Here is a 25,678-nt window from a genome sequence, read left to right on the forward strand (position 1 = left end):
AATCCATATTTCCATGAAGGAAGATCAGATTCTTTTTCTACTCCCTTCTATTGTTGTTTAGTTTTTTTTTAAATAAGGAAGAATTGTTCATGAATCGTTTTTCTCCTGAAACATTTCAAGGCCTTTATATATCTCTCTCAAGTGGGTGAAGGAAATTTAGACATGTAGCTACTACCCAGTGAAAGCTTCTGGTTTAATAATTAAAAAAACTTGCACCTTTTTCCAACCCATATTTTCATTATTGACTCAGGAAATGTTGAGTAACAACTATGTGACAAGTACTGTACTAGAGTCCATGATACAAAAACTATTAAGGTAAGTGTCTGCCCTTGATAAACTTTTAGGGGAAGGTAGCAAAAACTGTTATAGAGGGAAGTTCAATGCCATGTGGAACATTCTGATTAATGTAACTTCATTTAGCAAGTTTTGTTCAGTTTCCTTTTATCTTCTGCTTGGAATTCTATCATTTAGAATCTCAATGCTATTTTACTCTTCTCTTATTCTCCCTTCCTCATTCAAACTATTTTGGAATTCTCAGTCGTTCCTGATGTTTTCCTAACTTAGAGAGAAACAGTGGCTTTGTCCTGAATGTACCTTATCTAGTATTACAGTTACTCGAATACCTCTTTGCTTAACACACTACTCTTACCAAAGAAACTTTGTAGTCTGAATATAAAGCTTTCACTTAAACTTTTGCTGCTTTGTTTTGTTTATTCCATGATCTTTTCATAGAATAAAACAGTTAACTTAGGAAACCTGTAAAACCTCTTTGAAAAAAATGTGTATACATGTATTTTGCAATAATTTCAGATAATCAGAAATACATTCTTTTTGAAAAATAATTTCAACTTTTATTTTAGATTCAAGGAACACATGTGCAAGTTTGTTGCATGGGTGTATTGTGTAATGCTGAGATTTGAGATAGGAATGATCCAGTCACCCAGGTAATGAGCATAGTACCCAATGATTTTCTAGCCCTTGCCCCCCTCCTTTCCTCCCCTCCCTTAATAGTCTCCAGTGTCTATTGACATCTTTATGTTCATGAGTGCCCAGTGTTTAGCCTCCACTTATAAGTATGATCTGAATGCTATTTGGTTTTCTTTTTTTGCATTAATTTGCTTAGGAGAATAGCCTCCAGCTGTTTCTATGTTGCTGTAAAGAATATGATTTGTTCTTTTTTATGGATAAATAGTATTCCATGAGGAGTGGAATAGTATTCCACACACACCTCATGTTTTCTTTATCCAATCCACTGTTAAGGACACTTAGGTTAGTTCCATGTTTTTTTGCTGTTGTGAATAGTGATGCAACAAACATGCAAGTGCACGTGTCTCTTTCATAGAACAGTTTCTTTTATTTTGGATATATGCCTAGTAATGGCATTGCTGAGTCAAATGGTAGCTCTGTTTTTATTTCTTTGAGAAATTTTCAAACTGCTTTCCACAGTGGCTGAGCTAGGTTACATTCCCACTAACAGGATAAACGTTCCCTTTTTTCTGCAGCCTTACCAGCATCTGTTCTTTTCTGACTTTTTAATAAAAGCCATTCTGACTGGTGTGAGATTGTGTCACATTGTGGTTTTGATTTGCATTTCTCTGATGATTAGTGATGTGGAACATTTTTTGATATGTTAGTTGCCTGCTTGTGGGGTGTCTTTGAGGAGTGTCTGTTCATATATTTGCCCACTTTTTGTTGGAGTCATTTGTTTTTTGCTTGTTAAATTGTTTAAGTTCATTACAGATTCTGGATATTAGACCTTTGTCAGATGCACTATTTGTGAATATATTCTCCCATTCCGTATATTGTCTTTACTCTGTTGGTAGTTTAATTAGGTCCTACTTGTCAATTTTTGTTTCTGTTATAATTGCTTTTGAAGACTTAGTCATACATTCTTTTCCAAAGCTGATGTCCACAATGGTGTTTCCTAAACCAGTCCTATAGAAGAATGGCTTCTTATAGTATGTGGTCTTGTATTTAAATCTTACACATCTTGAGTTAATTTTTGTATATGGTGAAAGGTAGAGGTCCAGTTTTGTTCTTCTGCATATAGGTAGCCGAACCCAGCACCATTTGTTGAATAGAGGGTTCTTTCCTCATGGCTTATTTTTGTTGACTGCATGAAGATCAGATGCCTGTAGGTGTGCAGCTTTATTTCTGGGTTCTTTGTACTCCATTGGTCTTTGTGTTTGGTTTTGTACCAGTACTGTGCTGTTTTGGTTACTGTTTGGCCTTATAGTATACTTTGAAGTTGGATAATGTGATGCTTCTAGTCTTTTTCCTTTTGCTTAGGATTCCTTTGGCAATCCTTTTGGGAACTTTTCTGGGTTCCATATTTTAGAATAGTTTTTTCTAGTTCTGTGAAAAATGACATTGGTAGTTTGATAGGCATAGCTTTGAATCTGTAGTTTGCTTTGGTCAATATGGATATTTTTATTTTATTTTATTTTTTTGAAATGGAGTCTTGCTCTGTCACCCAGGCTAGAGTGCAGTGGCATGATCTCTGTTCACTGCAATCTCCACATCCTGAGTTCAAGCAATTATCTTGCCTCAGCCTCTGGAGTAGCTGGGATTACAGGTGTGTATTAGCACGCCTGGCTAATTTTTGTATTTTTAGTAGAGATGGGGTTTCACCATGATGTCCAAACTCCTGACCTCAGGTGATCTGCCCATCTTGACCTCCCAAAGTGCTGGGATTACAGGTGTGAGCCACCGTGAGTGTGGCCATTTTAGTGATACTCATTCTTCCAATTCATGAGCATCGAATGTTTTTCCACTTGTTTGTATCATCTCTGACTTCTTTCAGCAGTGATTTTATAGTTTCCCTTGTAGAGATCTTTCACTTCCTTGATTACATGTATTCCTAGATACTAGCGTGTGTGTCTGTTGTAAGTGAGATTGTGATCTTGATTTGACCCTCAGCTTGAACATTATAGAGGTATAGAAATGCTGATTTTTATATACCGATTTTGTATTCTGAAACTTTACTGAAGTCATTTATCAGTTGCAAAATTGTTTTGGTGGAGTCTTTATGGTTTTTATAGGTATAGAATCATATTGTCTGCAAAGAGAGAGTAACTTCTTCTTTTCCTATTTGTATGTCTTTTATTTCTCCTTCTTGCCTGATTGCTCTGGCTAGGACTCCTAAAAATGCATTCTTAAGCTTATCCATCCATCTAGGAGAGATCCACTGAACCTGTTTTGGCCAAAAATTAAGTATCAACTTAACCTTCCTTGATTATTAGTAATTAATTTGGGGGGGATTATGATAATTCAAACACTGAAAACTTATAAAAAATAGATTTTGGAATGTTTTATAATGATGAGTGTGACTGTGAACTGTACAGCAAGATCATTGTAAAATAGAAAACTTCCTTTAGAGTAGGAATATGATTTAGATAATAGTCTGCCATCAGTTAGGCAGTCAAGACCAAGCAAGTGAGTGAAGTGAAGTCTTATATTCTGTTACACGGTGAAGTCTTGCAGTGTGTCAAAAACTCAACATCACCCAGTGAACTGAAGATTTTCTTTTAAAGTGAACATAAATAAACTCATTAAAGAGAAAGTCTTGCTGTTTCTTGACACTGTGAAGATTACATATTTTGGATTTTTGATAAACTTTATTTCCCAGATGATCGCTCTTTCTGGGTGCTCTCTAATTAACTTTTTAAAAAGCATGAAACACCACCTCTCCACCTCCTTTAAAATCTTTCTGTGAGAACAAGCAGAATGATTAACTTTCTAATTGATGTATGGTAGTGTAGCTATCTAAACTACTTTCATTAAAGCAACTTAATTTTTTAAAGATAGCCAAGTTAAATATGTAATCACTCTCTAGAGTAATTAAAATGAAAGAATGGATGTAATTAGAAATTGTGTCTGTCTTTTCATAGGATGTCACATAACTGATAGTTCTGCTATTATGCACTTGAAAATAAATGGTTCTGATAGTTTCCTTGGAAAAAGTGCTAGAGGATGTGGTACTTTCACACATAGAGTCCAATCTGAGTTTGGCATAATTGTTAGATTACTTGTTTGTCTTATCTGCAATTATGCAGTGAGATTTTAAAAAAAATGCATGTCTATTGAGCTGTCAGACTATATACTTTCTCCCAGCATATAGTCAGAGATGTGGGATTTTAGAAACTGAACAATTTTCTCTATTCCTAATTATAAAGAAAATTTTGAGTTTTGTTTTTGTTTTTGTTTTTTTTTTTTGAGATGGAGTTTCGCTGTTGTTGCCCAGACTGGAGTGCAATGGCACGATCTCGGCTCACCACAACCTCCGCCTCCTGGGTTCAAGCAATTCTCCTGCCTCAGCCTCCCGAGTAGCTGGGACAACAGGCACGCACCATCATGCCCAGCTAATTTTTGTATTTTTAGTAAAGATGAGGTTTCACCTTGTTGACCAGGATGGTCTCGATCTCTTGACCTCGTGATCCACCCGCCTCGGACTCCCAAAGTGCTAGGATTATAGGCGTGAGCCACTGCGCCCGGCCAAAATTTTGAGTTTTTTAATGGCTCTTTCTATTATAAAATATGGAATCCTTTTTAGGAAAAGAATTGAATCAAAATGAAATTTGAGATTGAACTTGGTTGCCTAGAGTTAGTTTAAGCAGATTGTTGCTGAATTGGAGAGTAATTTATGTAGCAGATATATATATATATATATATATATATATATATATATATAAAGTTGGTACATTGATTGATTGAGGAGGGGTCTCACTCTGTCACCCAGTGTGGAGTGTACTGGTGGCATCTTGGCTCACTGCAATCTCTGCCTCCTGGGTTCAAGTGATTCTCCTGCCTCAGCCTCCCAAGTAGCTGGGACTACAGGCACATACCACCATACCTGGCTGATTTTTAAAATTTTAGTAGAGATAGGGTTTCACCATGTTGGCCAGGCTGGTCTCGAACTCCTGGCTTCAAGCCATCCACCTGCTTTGACCTCTCAAAGTGTTGGGATGACAGGTGTGAGCCATCGCATCTGGCCTAAAGTTGCTCCTTTTAGCAAGAGGTCATACAAAAGGTGTGTCTTATTTGCATGCCTTTTCATCAAATTTTGCTGAGCAGTGTGTTTGCCAGATTTTTGGTTGGCATTGTTCTTTTTCTTAAAAAGTTAGCATTGTAATTAAAGCAAAAGATCAATTTGTGTGAAGTAACAAATTAGTCATGCTTATTAAATTTAAAACCCTTCTTATGTGTACTTTTCTAGTTTTTTTTGGTTGTTGTTGAGGATACATATCTTTGTATTGGATCCAGCCTATTCTTTGTAGACATTATGTTTCTTTCCTTACACATGATGTTTTTTCCTGTTTATCTGGTTAACTTCTTAGCTCAAAAACTATCTTCTCTAAGCATCCTTTTCTGACCTCCCTGTGTATGCTACCTCCATTCCTGCTATTCCATGTATATTGCTTTTAGCCAGGTCGTCAATAATCTAAATCTTAGGGGTTATATTTCAGTTCTTATTCTATCTTGCTGTGAAACTGGTCAGTGTTAATTTCTTTCTTTTCTTACATACTCTTTTCCCACTTTCTTGGTTTTCTTCCTTTTGTTGTGTAGTTGCTGCTGCTTTTTCTTTCTTTGTGATCTCCTTCTCTTCTGTTCATTCCACTAATGTTGATGTTCCTCAGGTAATTTCTCTGGGCTCCTTTGTTTTTCCAGCATGTCAGATCCTCCGAGGAAAATGTCATTTATTTAATAACTTCAGTTCTCATCTAGTCATTATGACCCCCAAATAAAAACTCTTAAATTAGACCTTCCTTCTGTATTCCATACTAATATATAGGTATCTGCAAACAACTCAGGGATTCTTCTCCAGTCTCCCTGATGATGTCATTTCTTTGCTCAAAAATGTTCAGTGCCCTTCTTGACTACCAAATGTGTTGGCTCCAAACTATATTTCTAGCTTTATATTCTGCTTTTCCACATACAGTCTTTGCTCTATCTAGTTCAACTTGATTTCTACTAATGTAATCTGAAACACCTCCCTTTTATTTGCTCTTGCTTCATACCTTCCTCTCTTAAATAGATCCTTACCTCTTACAGATGCCCAGACAGCTCTGATGTTTTCTTGATGCTGGAACTGTCCCTGTTCCAGTTAGTCTATATTAATCTTTCCTTTTTCTGAACCCCTATATTTTATTGATATCCATTTAATAACATTACTACATTCTGTTTGTTGTATGATTATTTAGTACTTGTCAGTCATATCCTTGAGGGCTGGAATTAAGACACTTTCCCTTATAGGACCCAGACACTGTACCTGGTATATGGTGGATATTCCTTGTCTGACGTGGTGTTTGACTGAGAGGTTGAGGAGGGACGCCTCTGATAACTCTTTCAGTTATCATTCATGTTAAGTTCTGGGAACACAACAGGGTTGATTGCCGTTTCATTGCTCAGCCTGTGTATGTAGTTATAGCCTAGATTTATGCTCAATATATGTGGGAAAGCAGTTGTGGATTTTTGGAACTCCAGCTGATGGCACTTCACATTTTTTTGATTTTAAGATGAATGTTTCCTCCTACATTTTTGACATAAATGAAATTAGGATGTATCCTATAGTTGAAGGCCTCTTGAGGTGATAATTGGTGATGCTGTACTGTTTTTAATGTATCTTTAATAATGGTATGTCTTACATTCCATAGCATCTTAGATTTGAGGAATTTTAGTAAGTATACTATAAGGTTATGCTTGATTTCCTTTCTTAAAATTATATCACCCAAGAGTATCATGATTGCAGAGGACAGAGTGGCTTCTACTCAACATTCTTTCCAATCCAGCTGCATTACATAGCAGTTTTGCAGGTTTGGTGGGGTAGAGTCTCCTTATTACAGTACTTGTGGTAGGTTCCCATTGGCATGGATAATTCTGGTCAACCTTATTCCCTATCTGCAATGGTTGGTTCTGTGGTGGGAACAAAAACTGATATGTCCAATTAAAGTGAGATTCAGAGCTTTCTTTTGGTAGGAAGAAATGCTTTTGCTCTCCCCTTTTATATGAGTACAGGGTAGTTCCAGGACCCATTGGCATCTATACTATTACTGAGGGGGAGCTTCAAGCCAGCTCTGGAAGAGGGCAGAGCAGAGGGCATTGGAGAGAAAGGAGTTGCAGCCATAAAGAGGCAGCAGAGCATCAGCAGTTAAGAGCATGGCTCTGGTTTAGATTGCATGGGTTTGAATGCCAGCTCTACTACTTAGTGACTGTGCCACCCTGGGCAAATATAGTAATAGATGCTCTCTGTACCTTAGGAAAAGTTCCTTATCTGCAAAATGGGGATAATAGCTTTCAGAAAGTTGTGGCAAGGATTAAATAGATTAATTCACACAAAATGGAGAGAGCAGTACTTGACACATTGTATTTGCTGTTGTTACTGTTGTCTTATTTATTTATTTATTTATTTATTTATTTATTTATGAATGAATGAATGAATGAATGAATGAATGACAGAGTCTCGCTCTTTCGCCCAGGCTGGAGTGCATTGGCGCAGTCTTGGCTCACTGCAGTCTCCACCTCCCATGTTCAAGTGATTCCCCTGCCTCAGCCTCCCGCATAGCTAGGACTATAGGCGTGCACCACCACGTCTGGCTAATTTTTTTGTGTTTAGAAGAGACGTGGTTTCACCATGTTGGCCGGGATGGTCCTGATCTCCTGACCTCATGATCCAAGGTGTTGGGATTGCAGGCGTGAACCACTGCGCCCAGCTGTCATTTTTATTTTTAACAAACTCTGAAACCTGCCCACCCTCTGGGCTTTTAAATTTTTTAATGCAAATCTGTTTTTTTTGTTGTTTGCAACTGAAAAACATCCTAACTCTTATACTGGTTAGCGTAGAACTCTGAGACTAATTCAAATTCAGCTTAAAGATAAATATTAAGTAAGTAGTTTGACTTCCTTCCCACTATATACTTTATACAGTAGGTTAAAGGAGCTCTAAAAAGGTGAGAATTACTATTGCATAGACCAATTTTTTTCTAGTATTGAACAAACCAATCCAAGGGTATTTATGAGAGCTAACTGAATTACCTTCCTCCCTCCTTATTTTAACAAATATGCACTAATAAAATGGTACTGGCTTTTAGTACCTATGTTGTGAAGTGGTCTAAAATTTTTTTATATTTGAACATTTTATTGAGTAGATAAGCAGACATTTTCAGTTACTTTTAGTCATGTAAGTATCCCCATTTTCATGTCTGTATTTGGAATTCCTCTAAAATAAGTTAAGGATTTAAGAATCTTTTAACTTTTTAAATATACCTCTACATTCTAAATTCTTCTGCTTTTTTTTTTTCCTCATGAGATAAGATCTCACTCTATCGCCCATGTTGGAGTGCAGTGCCACAATCATGGCTCATTGCAGCCTCAACCGCCTGGGTTTAAGCAATACTCCTACCTCAGTTTTCTGAGTAGCTGTGATTGTAGGCATGCCCGGCTGATTTTTAAAATTTTTGTAGAGATGGGGTCTCCCTATGCTGCTCAGGTTAGTCTTGAACTCCTGGGCTCAAATGATCCTCCCACCTTGGCCTCCCGAAGTGTTGTGATTACAGGCATGAGCCACCACACCTGGCCTGATTAATCTTTCTTAAATGTATGTATGCTCATATTTCTTTTAATGTGTAATATTAGAAGTGTTTTAGGTCTTTATTTCTAGGTTTGGTGATAGTTCTGTGACCAGAAATATGTTACAGGAACTTACAAAACTCAGTGTGTTCCAGTATGACACTCACTTTCTGTAGCTAGCTTCCTTTCTTTGTTTACATATAACCTGGATGGCTGAAAGGTGTAGTCTCCTTGCTTCCTGTCTGCTAACGTCTCTTTCCTTGCTAGTAGTTAAAAACACACACTTTCAAAGGAGTTCAGTGGTTTCTAAAATTATTTTTATGGCATTATAGGTTCTCAGACTTATACAGAGTTTTATTGTTTACTATATATATATTTTTTTCTTTATAAGATTTCTGAAAAGTAGAGAGGGCAGACATTATTTTATCCTATTGTAGATGAACAAATGGTGGCTTCTAGTTAATATAATATGGTGGTGACATATACAGAAATATGTGATTTTCCTCTCAGAGTTGAAAGTATCAAATACTCAGCATTTGACTTTAATTGGAAAACACTAACAGTATTCCCACTAAGGTTGGGACCATTGTACTGGCAGTATTAACAAATGCACCTGACAGGAGAAAACAATCAGAGGTACTGTAATTGGAAAACGATTTCTATTTGCAGCTTATGTGACATTTTACTTAAAAAAATCCTAGTAAGTCAATGATAAAACCTTACTTAGTGAACCTCAAAAAACATTATGTTAAGTGAAAATCAGACATAAAAGATTGCATGTCATATAATTCCAGTTGTCTAGGTTGGTATTATATCTGTAACACCTGGAGAGCTGTGGTCTCTTCTGAATGGAACCATACATGGGTGGGTTTTGGTGTGTGCTGAAAAAGTTTTGGGGCTCTGCCACCACTCACTGCATATGGTCTGCCTATGGTCACTCAGAAGTCTGGACTGGCACTTTGGAAGGAGACCTGAGGTAGTCTTGCTGTTATCAGTTTTACATTGAGCCTGGGGTTTTTGCTGATTAAATATAATCAAGTAGGATAAATTGCAACATTAACAGGATAATTATTCATTTAACCTCTACTAATGTGAATTCTGTTATATTTAGTACTTGATTACTATTGTCACTATGTGAAAGTATAGTATAAAATAAGAAATTATGTAAACTATAATTATATTTTTGCCATTGAATATGTTGATGTGATAACTTTTTGAATGTTGATAAAAAAGCTGTAGCATCTATAAGATAAACATCATTATGAACCAAAGATGACAAAACAATTTTGCAAATAACTATTTGGCCTAATTTCCTTTTTTCAAATTCTCAACTGCCATTTTTTTTTTGGCGATGTCAGAAGTTCAAAAACTTACTTGAATGAGAAGATATTACCAGTAAACTCGTTGGCTAATTAAAGTATTTCTTGATTTTGAAAATCATACACAGCTATTTTATGACAGATTGAAACGAAAGCAATGTAGAATGACCATATTTCAGTAAATCATCTGTGAAAACTTCAGGCAGACATTTATATCAGTTAGTAAAGATGCTGGTTTTCAGTTTTCTTCCCAACAGATGCGCTAACACAGACCAGCTTAAATATGTTGCTTGGTAGGCATTGTTCTTGCTATGTTTTAGTAAGTTTACTTGTTTTCTGCTTTATTTTTATTTTTGTGGTTGTTTTGTCCTCTCTTTTTCTGTCTTCCTTAGAATATTTATTAATATTCTATTTTGTCTCTTCTGTTGACTCGTTAGCTATACTTATTTGTTGTTGCTTTCGGTTTAAAACATCTATCTCTAACTCATTATAATCTGTAAAATAATATTATAAATTCAATATATAATGTAAGAACCTTACAATAGTATACTTCTATTTCTCCCCTCCTATTTTCTGTGCTATTTCATCATGCATTTTACTTTTACATGTTGTAAACCCTACAGTACTTTGTCATAACGTTTCTAGCACTCTTCATTTCTTTGTATTTATCTGTTTCTAGCTGCTATCCTTTTTCTTCAACCTGAAAAACTTCCTTAAAAATTTCTAGTTTTAGGTCTGTTGGTACCCAATTCTCCTTGCAGTTGTCTGGATTTTTTATTTTGCCTTTATTTTTAATGATTTTTCTGCTAGATATAGAATTCTGGCTTGAATTTTTTGTTTTTACCTTTCATTCACTTTAAAGATGTTCCATTGTCTCCTGGTTTGCATTGTTTCTGGGGGACACTTCAGTGGCAAAGTTTTTACAATGGTCTATAAGTTTCTGCTTGTTCTAAACTTTGACAGAACAAAGTTTTCTTCTCCCTCCCTCTTTTAAACAGGCTGCTTACCTTCTCCCTGTTTTCCCATTTATTGCCTAGTCTTTGGGGACCACTCTTATACTGGATTTCTTATAGTGCAGGCTTTTTTTTTTTTTTTTTTTTTTTGAGATAAATTGTCCAGCTTAGTTTTAAACTCCTGGCCTCAGGCAATCCTCCTGCCTCAGACTGCTGCTGCTGTGTAGCTGGGACTACAGATGTATGCCTTCACATCCGACTACTTAAAAAAATTTTTTTAGAGGTAGCATCTTGTTATGCTTCCCAGGCTAGTGTTGAACTCCTGGCCTCAAGTGATCCCACTAACTCATTCCCTCTGCCAGGTGGGATTATAGGCACAAGCTACTGCTCCTGGCTCATGCAGACTTATGAGAAAACATTCTGTGACTACTCTCTGTGTACTTATACCACACTTGTTTTCATTCTGACTCTATTTTTCTTCACTTACCACTGTGTGATGTATGTGTTTGTTATTGTTTTGTTTCTTCTTTTGAATTTTGGATCCAACTAGAGAGGGAACTAATTTTGTTATTATCTTCTAGAACAGTGTCTGGCACAAAGTAAGGGGTTCAGTGAATATTTGTGGCCAGAAAGAAAGACTTCGGTTCATTAAGGAGGTGGTTCTAGAAATTCTGGGAGATAGAAAGAGCTATCTTTAAAAAAAGTTAGAATAAATATAAGGGTACTTATGAGTTCATTGTTTGAAAATACTGTGCACTAGGTGCAGTGGCTCACACCTGTAATCCCAGCACTTTGGGAGGCCCAGGTGGGCGGATCACTTGAGGTCAGGAGTTCGAGACCAGCCTGGCTAATGTGGCAAAACCTCATCTCTACTAAAAATATGAAAATTAGCTGGGCGTGGTGGTGCACGCCTGTAATCCCTGCTACTCGGGAGGCTGAGGCAGGAGAATCTCTTGAACCTGGGAGGTTGACATTACAGTTAGTGGAGATCACACCACTGGACTCCAGCCTGAGTGACAGAGTGAGACTCCATCTCAAAAAAAAAAAAAAAAAAAAAAAAAAGCAAGCATTGTAGCCTTTGTTACTAATTTCCCAGCATATCAGGAGCAGGTTATGCTTTCTGAGTCTGCTAAATGAAGGATGAGATCAGGCAATGTTTAAAATCCCATCCAACTATAATACAGACATTTATCTATTTATTCTAAACAAGATCCTAACTAGGTCTCTTCCTTAGTTGTCCTTGCAAAAGTCCATTTTAATCAGGCTAAATATGTAGTAGAGAGATTATGTCATTTTCCTATGCAAAAATCTTTGCCCTAGTATTCTTCATCCATGGCTCATCATCGAAGGCCCTTCACCGTTTCATGCCATTCTGTCTCCAGTATTCCACGTCACCATTCCTTAGTTGTGATGGCTAACTGGGTTAAGGGATGTCTAGATAGCTGGTAAAATATTATCTCTGGATGTATCTGTGAGAGTGCTCCAGGAAGAGATGAGCATTTGAATCTGCAGACTAGTAAAGATCACCCTCATCAGTGCAGGTGGGCATTATCCAGTCTCTTGAGGGCATGAGTAGAATGAAAAGGAGAGGAAAGGTGAATGTGCTCTCTCTCTCTCTTTTCAGCTGGCACATTCCTCTCCTCCTGCTCTTGGGGCTCTTGTTTCAGGGGCTTTCAGACTCAGACTTCAGTCCCTGGTTTTCAGGTGTGTTCTGTTCCTTGCATTGCCCTCGACGTTCCGGGCTTTGCTTTCAGCTTCCCTCTCCCTGCGCAGCAGCTCAGCTGTAGGCCTTTCTGAGCTCCCTTTGGACTTAAAAATCTTTTTTCTGTTTTACTGTTTTTAATTTTAAGCCTTGTATTATTTTCAAATATCTCTAGATTATTTAAGATGGTTTTTAGTCTCTCTCTCTCTCTTTTTTTAAAGTATTTAAAGTCTTATTGCCTTTAATATAGACTCTCTGACTTACAATAAAATGATGAAATTACATTAGAACTTTCATTTTAAGGTCATCTTGTTTTTTTTCCTTATTTCTTTTATGGAATTGAAGGTCACCTTTTCTATTTTATTATTTTACTGCCTTTAGTAGTTTTAACAATACAATGGGGCTCTTGAGATCTTTTTATTAAAATTGTTTTGGTAACTTCTAGTTTACAGAATTAGTAATAGCACTTTATTTTTTTTAAAGGAACTTGTCAAGCCATTTATTCTTTGTTGTAAGGTAAATAAAAATGGTACACCTGCTTTAGCCTTATTGGTAGTTTTGTGTAATACAGTGAAACATATAATGTTAGTAGATATTAAAGAAGCATCTTCCTTAAACATTTGTTGTTTCATCAATATGAGACATGCTAAATGTGATTAGTAATTTAGATTATTCCTTGCCAGTTAATGATGCAAATAGTGTTGACCCTTACCTACCAGATGTAAATGTGCAGTGTAAACATTGGAGAATAATGGCTGTTTGAGGAGTTCAGAGTTTATTTCTATGTAGGATATTATACTTTTACAAGACTATGTGTTGACATATACTAACTAGCTGCCTAGAAAGATCTGTCTTATGAAAATTGTCGTACTTCAGAACCCAGACGAAGAAAATGGTAAAGTTAATCAATTATGGCATTAATCCCTCCAAATTGGATTGGTTATTTTTCCAGTTAATGACTTTTTGCCTTGCTCCACGACAATTTCTCTTTCCTAACCTATGCTAAAATTTTAGTGGGCACTACCCTTCTTGTTAACATTTCCATTTTAATATATTTTGAAGATTTATCTTGAAAGCTTTTTGTTAGTAGGCATTTGATTTATTAGAACAAGCCAAAGATCAGATATTTCTGGCAGCTGAATCCTTTACGTGTGTAGGATATCATACCAAGTATGAGACTATCTTCTCTGTCCATTCATATGACTTTCTCTAGATAAGGTCATGAATTCTTGGAGATAAAACTGTCGTTCTTCACATATTCTCCCTAGCCTGTTAAATTATTTACAAATGAACCTTGGATGATGATGATTTCAGATTGACTCTAGTCTGAATTATCGTTGACTGCAGTGTGCTTTAGGAAGTAGGTGCTTAATACATGTTTGTTGGCATGGCTGTGAAGTCACAGTGCCTTTAATGGTTTTATTTACTTCCAACCCCAAGCTATAGGAACAGTCTCTTGCATTATGGAGTCAATTTCTTTTTGCTGTACTTTTAGTTCAACTTAATCTTCTAAACTTCTTACTGAGTTGTTTATGTATTAGGTTCTTATTCATACTATATCAAGTCATGACAAACTTTTCAGCTTAAAACGGTGAACCCCAACCTTTTTTTTTGCACCAGGGACTTGTTTTGCGGAAGACAGTATTTCCAGGGAGTACGGTGAGGGGGCAGATGGTTTCTAGATAAAACTGTTCCATCTCGGATCATCAGGCATTAGATTCTCATAAGAAGCATGCAACTTAGATTCCTGGCATGCACAGTTTCACAATAGGATTAGTGTTCCTACAAGAATCCAGTGCCATCACTGGTCTTGATACAGGAATGCTGGGAAAGGAAGAGAGTGGTCCCTTTAAATAAGGAAGGGGGTTCCAGGCACGGTGGCTCACGCCTATAATCCCAGCACTTTGGGAGGCTGAGGTGGGTGGATCATTTGAGGTCAGGAGTTCCAGACCAGCCTGGCCAACATGGTGAAACCCCATCTCTACTAAAAATACACAGTACAAACATTAGCTGGGCATGGTGGCAGGCACCTGCAATCCTACCTACTCAGGAGGCTGAGGCAGGAGAATCGCTTGAACCTGGGAGGCAGAAGTTGCAGTGAGCCAAGATTGTGCCACTGTACTCCAGCCTGGCTACAAGAGCTAAAGCCTGTCTCCAAAAAGAAATTAAAAAAAAAAAAAAATTAAGAAGGGGGTAAGGAAAGTGCTGGGTAGATGAGGGCATCATCCCTGGCTAGGGCTCTACCCCCATGGACCTTGGTGAGGACAGGGCTTTGCGCTCAACTGTTGCATTTTCAAAGACCATCCTGGTCTGCCACATCCCCATCCTGGGCATATAAAAACCCAAGACTGTAGCAAGGCACAGACAGAAGCTGCTGGAGGACAAGTGGCTGGACATCGAGAGGATATCTAGGGGAGCATGCCGGCAGAAGAGCACACCAGCAGATGCTGGCACGCTGACAGGCCAGTGACCAGCAGAACCACGGGAGTTTTGGGGTCGCTGAGTGGCCTGACTCCAGGGGAAAACCATTTCCCTCTGGCTCCCCCATCTGCCGAGAGCTACTTAATAAAACCTTGCATTTATTCCCCAAGCCCACTGTGATTTGATTCTTCCAGTACACCAAGGCAAGGAACCCCAGGATACAGAAATCCCTTTGTCCTTGTGATAAGGAAGGGAATCTAATTGAGCTGACTAACATAAGCCACCTACAGGCGGCTAAATTAAAAGAGCACCTTGTGACACAAATGCTCACTGGGGCTTCAGGAGCTGTAAACATTCAGCTCTAGACACTGCTGTGGGTTCGGAGCCCCACCACCTGCCCGTCTGTATGCTCCCCATAGAGGTTTGAGCAGTGGTGCACTGAAGAAGCGAGCCATTCCCCCTGTCGCAGAGGGGCATGAGGGAACCTTTAATCTACTTTCTGCCTTCGGAGGAGTTTGCTTGTTATACATATTTCATATAAATGGAACCATATAATATTTGTTGGTTTATCCCTATTGTAGCATGTATCAGAACATCTGTTGGTTTTTGGACTTGGAGAGTATACGGGTGAAGATAATTCCCCCCACTCTGAAAGTCTGAATTTGCTGAAATAACCTGACAATAGACTAATTAACAGGGGAAAAGGCATAGAAATTTATTAATGTGTATAAGCACAGGAGCCATGCAATATATGAGACTCAAATAACTTTTGAGTCTTTGCAAAGACCTTTGCAAAGGTTATGATGGTGAGAGAAATCCAACACAGCTGACTTTATCTTGCTTCTAACCCCACAAGCTAATTTTCTGCTCATTCCTGGGTATAGGTCAAGCTAACTAGGAGAGGAGTTTAGTTTACAGTTTAACTTTAAAGAAGGGATGATAATAGTCCTTCCTGAAACTGGTCCTCCCCTTGCTTGGGAACTGAAACTGCCTTTGTAAAACAAATGGAAGGCAACAAGATTAGAATTATGATAAGGGTCTGAATTCTGCTAAGCTATAGGCACAGTTAAGCAGAGATAACCAGCCAGCTTCCTTAACTTGGTTACTGCTGGAGGTCACAAGATTTGTAACTTCCCTAGTTGCTCCTATAGATAACATCACTATTGTAAACCCTGAGATTGGTTTTTGAGATATTTTTCAGACTTTCGCATTTTGATGAACTGACTGATGCCATCTGGACCATGACTGTACCAAGGAACTGACTCAGCTCATCCCGTGACCCACACCTAGAAACTGACTCCACACGTGAAGACAGTTCCAACACTCCAGTGATTTCATCTCTAATCAGTAGCATATACTACTCCCTGATCCCCAGCTTGCCAAATTATCCTTAAAAACCCTGGGCTCCAAGCTTTCAAGGAGGTGGCTTTGAGAGATATTGCCCCTCCTTCCTCTCAGCTGCCTTACAATAATTAAACTCTTCTCTGCTGCAACACTCCTACTGTTCTCAGTGTACTGGCTTTTCTGGGCAGCGGGTAAGAAGAACCTGTTGGGCTGTAACAGAAGGGCCAGATAGCCACAGCTTAAATAGCACCCTCCTCCTAGGGGACAGGGAGATGGGGGAATGCAGGCAATTTTGGGGGTATAGTAAGTGACTTTTAGGAGAATTTAATGGGTCCAAGGAGCAGACAGTAGTTTGTAAATGGTTCTTTTTGGAAACTGAATGAGACTCACAGTTATGGGAAGTTGAGGGGAGGAACTGCAGGGTGAACAAAGGTTGTCCTATTATGCAGTTAAAGTCTCTTAGGTAACCTCTCAAAGCTGCTCTCTGAAGAATAGGTGAAAAGTGTGTCTGGTCATGAACTTTTATAGTTTCTTCTCTTCTCAGGTTTATCTTTCCTGGTAATTTAATGAGAGTTCTAGGGAGGAGGTTTAAGAGAATTTTGTCTCTTTTGGAAAAAGTTTCCTCAAAAAAAAATTTTTTTTTGGAAAAAAAAAAAAAAATTCCAGAGAGCTCCTCTCTGTGCTTTGGGGGTTGAAGAGAAACAGGAGAAGGTTACAGAGTCCTTGGTTCTGAGGCAGCTTCTAAGGTCTTCTGATTTTTTTAAATTCAAAAGTGCCCAGCATATGAAAACATCATACTTTGGGGTATCATTTTTCTGAGCCCCAATAATAGTAATTTTCTGCTGAAAACATTTGTATGGTTTTCAATACAAAAATGTATTCTTTATTTTCCCCCTTTTCTTTCATTTTATATGACCTTCGTAAAAGGTTTGTTTTTTTTTACTTTTCCCAGTGGACACTGTTATAATTGTAGGCTTGTTGATTCATGCTGATGAATAGTAATTTCTTGCAAGTTATTATGGCACATAGGGTTCATTTTTCATGTGATCTGCATAAAAATAGTTGTGGTGAATACTAATCAAGTAAGAATGCAGATTTGAATACTACGCTTCAAAGAAAAAAACTTAATTAGAACCCATAAGTCACAGTGGTGGTCCCTCTGCAGGGAAAGTATGCTTTACTAGTTCCGTAAGTTAAAACTTTTATCTTGTTCCAACCTATAAATTGATTAGTGACACTGCATGGATAAGAAATTGGCAGCGGGTTGGGCAGAACTACTGTCTCATATGATGTTCTTAAGGATTGTTTATTATTAGTAGTAGCATAGTTTAAACTAAAACTGGTTTTCCCAGGATAAAAATTTATTTGACCAGTTAAATCAAGTTTATTTCTCAAAAAATTTATAAGTGAATGCATTGTACTATATGCAACATAGGAGATATTAATTACTTTTAATGGCAAAACCCGAAGGTTCTTTCGCACCAACCTAATACAAAGAAATATAAGTCCTCTAAGAGCTTACAGTCTAGTGTACTTATCTGTGGGAGTTTATACGTACATGTATGCAGTTCAAGACTTAACATACAGAAAGTTAATTAACACAGAATTAAATGGTGTGCCCAGAACACCATAAAAATGATATCAGAGTTTGAGGGCTAATAGGTAAATAAACTTATATATACTAGTGGCGTTCAGTATTTTTATTTTAAGTGATGCAAAAATTTTTTTCTCTAAATGATATCTTAAACTGAACCAAAAGGGTGAACAAATGGTGAAAGCTGGGCCTGATGGTGTGTGTGTGCCTATAGTCCTGGCGACTTGGGATGCTGAGGCAGGAGGATCACTTGAGCCCAGTAGTTTGAGTCTAGCCTGGGCTGAACATAGTGAGATCCTTATCTTTAAAAGAAAAAGTGAGCGAACATTCATTCATTCATTTAAGTTTTAGTGCTGGGGACCAGGGTTCTAGATACAGTTCTGTGAAATAGCTTTATGACCTGGGACTATTCACCTCAACTCTGGGTCAATTTCCTTCTTAGTAAATGGACTAATAATGGGATTGTTGTAAGGATTAAAAGTAATGGAGTAAGTAGTTAAAGCATTTAAAAAGGGTCTGGGACATTGTAGGTACTATATACTTTTTATCTATTATTATTGCTGTTACATTAGAAGTGGGGGATGGGCCACAACACTTTCCTTTCTCTTTGCATCTGTGGGTCCTAAGCCTAGAGAAGGTAAATGCTATCACAGTTCAGAGAAGAAACGATCACTTAAGCTGACATGGCAGTTTTTGTAGAAAAATTATTGACAGTGTATCTGTGTCAACAGTTCCAGGCGTTTGTTAGTTTTATTATCATCTTTCGGCTATGATCTTCATTACGGTAATATAAACATACCTAAGCTGAAATAGCTTTAAATTAAGGCAGCGTTTCGTGATGGGTACTGTTCTGCTCATCAAGATTTACCCAGTGTGGATGTCAAAAACCTGGCTTACGCCTGTAATCCCAGGATTTTGGGAGGCCGAGGTAAGTGGATCACCTGATGTCACAAGTTGGGGAACATTTATTTTTACATATATTTGTATATGTGTGTGTGCACATTAGTGTATATATGAATATATATTTTATTTACATAAATAGTATGCAGTTAAAATATATACATAAAAGCCTTAAAAATAATGACAGTGAGAGCTATTTACATGACACCATGTATTCTAAATCTCATTTCTTCCTGTAGCAAACCCAAACCTTAACCTTGTAGAGAAGAGAATGGTTTTGGTTTTATGTGGCTCCTTCTCTGTGTCCCACGTGGCTGATTTGGGATGTCTGATGTTTGCTTCAGGGCTTTGCTAACTTACCAGATAATATTCTTAGTTTTTTCTTTCATATTTTCCAAGGACAATCTTTAAATAACATTTAAAAATGGCTCTTTTGGGCCGGGCGTGGTGGCTCAAGCCTGTAATCCCAGCACTTTGGGAGGCCGAGGCGGGTGGATCACGACGTCAAGAGATCGAGACCATCCTGGTCAACATGGTGAAACCCCGTTTCTACTAAAAATACAAAAAATCAGCTGGGCATGGTGGTGCGTGCCTGTAATCCCAGCTACTCAGGAGGCTGAGGCAGGAGAATTGCCTGAACCCAGGAGGCGGAGGTTGCGGTGAGCCGAGATCGCGCCATTGCACTCCAGCCTGGGTAACATGAGTGAAACTCTGTCTCAAAAGAAAAAAAAAAAGGCTCTTTTGCTTTCCTCTAATATGTCTGTCACATTTCTCACTGCTGGCTTTATTTGTAAATAACAGTGGGTGATTTCTCAGCCCTGGTGGTTTCTCTGTAAAGACTGCATTCTGTTTTGCATTTGGTAACTATGTCTCTCTGACTGCTCTAGGGGTAGGAGGAGTCTGTATTCCAAAGAGAAAATGAATTTTCAAATGTAGGGATACATTTCTGTGTTGTGCCATTATATGCCACCCCTCTTTCCCCTCACAGATAGAAATTATGGGGAATTACTTTGTAATCACTTCATGTTCAATATTACATTACCACACCAAAATAAAATATTTAATTCTAAGGTTAATGGTTTTGTTTTTTAAGAGTTTTAATCACTTGGGGACTAAAAAAAATCCCACGTTGATTTGCTAGTGCATTGTGTTAGGCTGTTGCGTTGCTATAAAGAAGTACCCGAGGCTGGGCAATTTATAAAGATAAGAGGTTTACTTGGGTCACAGTTCTGCAGCCTGTATAAGAACCATGTGTGGCACCTGGCATCTGCTTGGTTTCTGATAGAGCCTCAGGAAGCTTACAGTCATGGTAGAAGGCAAAGCTGAGCTGGCCTGTCAAATGGAGAAAGCAGGAGCTAGTGTCAGGGGGAGGTGTCACATACTTTGAAGTGAGCATATCTTATCATGAGAACAGCACTAAGCCATGAGAGATCGTCCCCCATGACCCACATGGGGGTAGTGCTTTCTCCAGGCCCTACCTCCAACACTGGGGATTACAGTTCAACATGTGATTTGGTGGGGATGTATATTCAAACTACATCATGCACCCTGATGAGGATAGCTGTTGTTAAACAAATCATTCTGTTGGGAATAGAACTGTTGTCATTTCCTTTAGCTATTTACCCATTTTTTTCGAAGTAAATTTTAGTCTGTTATAGAGAGTGTAGCCTGATGATTATGGGCATAGGTTCTGGAGTCAGGTACCTGGATCTGAATATAAATTAGACTATTTACTGTGTGACTTTGGGCAACCTAACTTTCTGTTCCCAGTTTTCTCATTTGTAAAATGAAGCTAAATTTGGTATCTACCTGATAGGATTATTATAAAGACTAAATGAGATGCTTAGCACAGTTCTTGGTACGTAGTTAGCACTAATTATAATTACTGTAGAGTGGTAGCATGATGTAATAGAATCAGACAAATATGGGTCGTAATCCTAGCACTGGTTGAGGGGGACGGTGGAGGTGTCTCTATACATGACCTTGAGCAAACTGTTTAACCTGTCTTGTCTTGATTTCTTCAACCTATAAATTGTGGGTAACATTCCTTATCAGGTAATTAGGAATATCTGATACATACCAAAATTTAGAAACCGCTACTATATTCATCTTCTCTCCTTTTCTTTCTACTTTTTAATTCAGTTTAAGAATGCTACAAATTCAGGAAACTTTTTAATTTACTGAAAGAAAAATCAGTTCGTATCCTTTTTAACACATTAAGTAGTTGTCATTCAATATATTTTATTTAGTGTTATTGGAATTGATTTTTTTTCAATGTCTAAACTATTTTTAGCAGAATTACAGGAAACAAATAGAAGACATTGAAAAGAGATCAAGTATTAAAGAATGTTAAGGTTTTATTTCTAAAGGATAATTAGGCAATGCAGTTTTGTCTTCATTAGAAGCCAAGAAGGAAGAAACTAAAGATATGCCAGGTCAGGGAAATGAGACAGCAGTCCTTGTTTAGTCTTTGATTAGCATCAGCAACACTAGGATGATCCATTCAAGCTGGGATGGGGCTACAGGAACTACCCAAGGAATTGTAAGTCATATTTACTGAGTAGGTAAAGATTCGGAGAGGTTTGAGATGATTTGATAGTAACAAGCCAAGATCATTTCTGTAGGTTGTCGGGGATGTGTGACAATGGCAGTTAGCGCAAAACTAGTTGGCTTAGTCAGGGAGAGGTGATAGGGGAATACAAAAGATAGTGGCTTCTCTACCTTAAGGTTTTATACTTTAAAGACTTGGCTGGGCTCAGTGGCTTATGCCTGATAATCCCAGCACTTTGGGAGGCCAGGTGGATCACTTGAGGTCAGGAGCTCAAGACTAGCCTGGCCAACATGGTGAAACCCCATCTCTACTAAAAATACAAAAATTAGCCAGGTGTGGTGGTGGGTGCCTATAGTCTTAGCTACTCAGGAGGCTGAGACAGGAGAATCACTTGAAGCCAGGAGGCAGAGTTTTCAGTGAGCTGAGATTGCACCACTGTACTCCAGCCTGGGTGAGAGCGCGAAACTCTATCTCAAAAAAATAAAAATAAATAAAGACTTGCTTCTAGAGTAGGAATTAGGATGGGGAGACGCCAGAACTTTATGGAGAACTCCTAAATTTCATTTTTCCCTCTGTTTATCAATACTCCTGGGCAGTCAGAAAGCTGTTAGTCCCTAATACCTTAGGGACATGTAACTCTGATTTTCCTGTATAGTAAAATAATGATAGGAAACAGCAACCGTTTATTCTGTAGATGACCAATTTTTTTCCCCAGAGATGTCAAGAATGGGACATCACCCCTTTGAAGCACAAAACTCCTTTTTATAAACATATATTTTGAGACATGCACATGCATACACACGCACACAAACAAATGCTATCCTGAAGAGAAAATCTTAATGTAACTACTTATGTACACAATTTCAAAATGCAATATAGTGCAATATTGTAATTTTTTATGATAAAGTTATTTATCATAAAACAGTGTATGTTACCTATTATGGCCAGAGTGTTTGCACCCTTCCAAAATTTATATGCTGTGTGATCTTAGCCCCCAAGTTGATAATATTAAGTGATGGGGTTTGGGGGAGGTAATTAGATCAGGAAGGCAGAGTCCTCATGAATGGGATTAGTGTCCTTATAAAAGAGGCCCCAGGAAGCTGACCTCTCCTTCCGCCATGTGAGGACACAGCAAGAAGGTACCATCTGTGAATGAGTAAACCTGCCTTCAGCAGACACTGAATCTGCAGACATGTTGATTTTTGGATTTCCCAACCTCCAGAACAGTGGGAAAAAAAAAAAAATATATATATATATATATATATATATTTTTTTTTTTCTTTTTTTTGAGAAGACCGAGTCTCACTTTGTCACCCAGGCTGGAGTGCAGTGGTATGATCTTAGCTCACTGCAACCTCTGCCTCCCAGGTTCAAGTGATTCTCCTGCCTCAGCCTCCCGAGTAGCTAGGATTACAGGCACTTGCCACCATGCCTGGCTAATTTTTGTATTTTTAGTAGAGATGGGTTTCACCATGTTAGCCAGGCTGGTCTCCAACTCCTGACCTCAGATAATCGGCCTGCCTCAGCCTCTTAAAGTGCTGGGATTACAGGCATGAGCCACCACGTCCAGCCGAAAAGTAAACTTTTGTTGTATGTAAGCCACCCAATTTATGGTATTCTGTTCTAGCAGCCTCAGCTGACTAAGATGTTGTTATATATAAATACCTAGGTACTAAGAGAAGTCACGGTACAGAATTACTGTAAAGGTGCAGCTCCAGTTGGAGACTGATACAGCTGTGTTGTGTTTGTGATTCAAATAGCATGACATTTTAGTCTGAAATGATGAACAACTCCTGGTAAGATTTCGAAGACAAAAGCACCAGCTTCTTTCATTTTATCTGGTGGTTGCAATGTTAGAAAATTCAGCATATATTAAATAAACTAAAATACAAGAATTGCTTCTTACATGTAATCAGCAGTTAGGTTCTAGACCTAAATGTCTGAACTGGACATTTGAAAGTTGTATGTGATTGTGACAGATACTGTGGGATATAAGCACCTTTGTCTCCTTCAGAGTGAATCCTGATGGTGTCCCGCAATTGTGAAAACCAAACTATCCTCACAAATTTCCAGACCTCCCAGGGGGCAATGCCAGACCTTTTGAATAGCAGTTTTATTCCATCTACAATCCCCAGGGGATTTAGTCAGAAGACAGGACAGTGATAGCTGCTGTCAATCCAAATCCCAAGAGACTTACTCTTGCCTGTCGTACCAATCTAATTAAATAAACTATAAAAATATTACCAGGTAGATAGCTTGGAAAAGGTTCTGTTTGTTTGCTTTGAAGGGAGGACTGCTGCATATTTAAGCAGTTTTGCATGGTGGCTGCAATAGAGCAGAGATTCTCCATCCAGACTGCCTGTGTTTGGATCCAGTCACATTGCCACTTACTAGCTATGTGATCCTGCACGAGTTGCCTAACCTCTAAGTGTCTCAGTTTTTTTCACTTGAAAATAAATAGGCACATTGAGTATCTACTTTGTAGGATTGTTGTGAGAATTTATTAAGCTGGTACATGTCATGTGCTTTGAATAGTGCCTAACGTGTAGCACAGTGGACTTGATGCACCGAAGAGAGACTTATGAGAAGAATGAAAAGGCAAAGACAGGCTTTTTAAAGCTGAGAAAGGAAATTATTAAATTAGAAGGCTGAAAATGAAAAAGATCATATGTTTTGATTTTCTCTCATAGTGCATCTTTACCAGAGCTCTAAAATTTTTTAATGGGCAAAATTCAGAAATTCAGCCTCATGCTTTCCTTCTTCCTTTTGGTAAGGATAATAATAGTTAATAGCTAACAGCTATAGAGCTCTTACTCCATGCAAAGCATAGTACTAATACATTTACAAACATTGTATCATTTAATTTTTAAACAAATCTGTGAGGTGCATACTATTAATACCCCCATTTTGGCTGGGCGCAGTAGCTCACACCTGTAATTCCAGTGTTTTGGGAAGCTGAGGCAGACGGATTGCTTGAGTCTTGGAGTTTGAGCTCTTATCTCTATTAAAAAAACAAACAAAACCCATTTTAACATATAGGAGAATAAGAGAATTAGAATAATTCACAGACTTGGAGAGATTCAGACTCAAACCATCTAATTTCAGAGTCCATTCTTTTAATCACTGTGCAACAGTGAACAATGAAATGCTCAAATAAAGATACCACTTGAGAGAAGCCTCAACCATTGAAGCCTGTGAAAAATCTCAGATTAATTGTGCAAGGTGACTAATCCTTGACGTTTTCTGGTTTACTCTGGGATTTTTATGTTCAGTTTGCTGGTGGAGTTTTTGGTTTTGTTTGAAAAGTGGGTTAGTATCTGTTAACCACAACTTACTATGTATTTTCCAATAGCTAGAAGAGTACATTTTGAGTGTTACCAACACAAATAAATGATAAATGTTTGAGGTGATGGATATGCTAATTTACTCTGATTTGATCATTACACATTGTGTATATGTGTAAAAATACCATACTGTATAGCCAGGCGTGGTGGCTCATGCCTGTAATTCCAGAACTTTGGGAGGCTGAGATGGGCAGATCGCGTGAGTCGAGGAATTTGACACAAGCCTGGAGAACATTTGAAACCTCATCTCTACAAAAAATAAAAAATTAGCCAAGCGTAGTGGTGCACATCTGTAGTCCCAGCTACTTGAGAGGCTGAGGTGGGAGAATTACTTGAGTCTGGGAGGTTGAAGTTGCAGTGAGCAATGATTACACTATTGCACTTCAGTCTGAGTTACAGAGTGAGACCCTGTCTAAACAACAACAAAAAACACATGCTGTACCTCATAAATGTTTATAATTATTATGTGCCAATTAAAATATTAAAGTAAAAAAGTGTATTAGTGTCTAAGTCAGAACTGCCTAAGGCACTTTCTGTAATGACAGACGGGTTTTATACTTGCTCTGTCCAGTATAGTAACCGGCCAGTAATCATATGTTGTTATTGATCACTTGAAATGTGGCTAGTGTGACTGAGGAAATTTTAAATTTTATTGATTTTTCATTAAATAGCCAAATGTGGTCAGTATTGAAGAGTGCAAGCCTAGATCAAGTAATGAGGATGCAAAGATCAAGTGCTCGCAGGGCCTTTCTAAGTGCTGCAGTTGCATTGACTCAGCTCTGTCTTGTTAACCTCAGACTCCTCACTCTGCTTTTTAGCAGGAGCAAGAGTCTGCAAGCAGATGTAGACATAATATATGTAGATGGTGGGGCTTACTTACCTCTTTTTGAATATAGAGGCCTTATGAGCATGTCTTCCCTTCTAGCAGGTGGGTGCTGTATGTGAAGTCTTCTAGTTTGTTCACAGGTTATCAGTCTCCACATCC

The 25,678-nt window shown here is 38.1% G+C and overlaps 1 protein-coding gene and 1 long non-coding RNA gene across 2 annotated transcripts in view; both read left to right on the forward strand.

Moving 5' to 3' along the window:
* SMYD3 (SET and MYND domain containing 3) overlaps positions 1–25,678 on the forward strand; it is a 709,642-nt gene that overhangs the window by 79,442 nt on the left and 604,522 nt on the right. The gene's annotated exons all lie outside the window — the stretch shown is intronic.
* LOC116526122 lies at positions 4,932–14,476 on the forward strand. Its single transcript, XR_004257979.1, has 3 exons — positions 4,932–6,449; positions 8,104–8,105; positions 14,009–14,476. It is a non-coding gene; the product is annotated as an uncharacterized LOC116526122 (long non-coding RNA).

Source organism: Sapajus apella, unplaced genomic scaffold (assembly GCF_009761245.1).
Source record: "Sapajus apella isolate SASKATOON/1434 unplaced genomic scaffold, GSC_monkey_1.0 scaffold49, whole genome shotgun sequence".
Taxonomy (NCBI): domain Eukaryota; kingdom Metazoa; phylum Chordata; class Mammalia; order Primates; family Cebidae; genus Sapajus; species Sapajus apella.